At 43.5% G+C, this 338-nt stretch overlaps 1 pseudogene; it reads left to right on the forward strand.

The window, feature by feature from the left end:
* Nucleotides 1-165: 165 nt before the first annotated feature.
* LOC107592890 (migration and invasion-inhibitory protein-like) overlaps nucleotides 166-338 on the forward strand; it is a 6310-nt pseudogene continuing 6137 nt past the window's right edge.

Raw genomic sequence — 338 nt, forward strand, 5'->3', positions numbered from 1 at the left:
ACAGTCTCTTGTTCTTTCAATTTTTTATTTATTTTTATTTTTTTACATAATTTACACAACGTGCTTAAATAAACCAATATTTAGCTACCAAAGATGTAAGGCGTGAACACACGGTTTGTGTGTTTAGTTTGATCCGCGTCTGATCCGTGTGTTTAAGCCGTTGCTATGGCGACGGAACGGCTGAGTTCGCGCAGATCGACGCTCTGCGAAGAGGCAGAACAAATGTGTACTGAATAAACTCGAGAAACAAACTGGCACACTGCGTTAACTGACACTCTCGTGTCCGGATAAGGTGGACAAAAGTCACAGCTCGGTGTGCGGAGAAAGCGGACCGCATC

This window comes from Sinocyclocheilus grahami, unplaced genomic scaffold (genome assembly GCF_001515645.1).
Source record: "Sinocyclocheilus grahami isolate Dianchi unplaced genomic scaffold, SAMN03320097.WGS_v1.1 scaffold160.1, whole genome shotgun sequence".
Taxonomy (NCBI): Eukaryota; Metazoa; Chordata; class Actinopteri; order Cypriniformes; family Cyprinidae; genus Sinocyclocheilus; species Sinocyclocheilus grahami.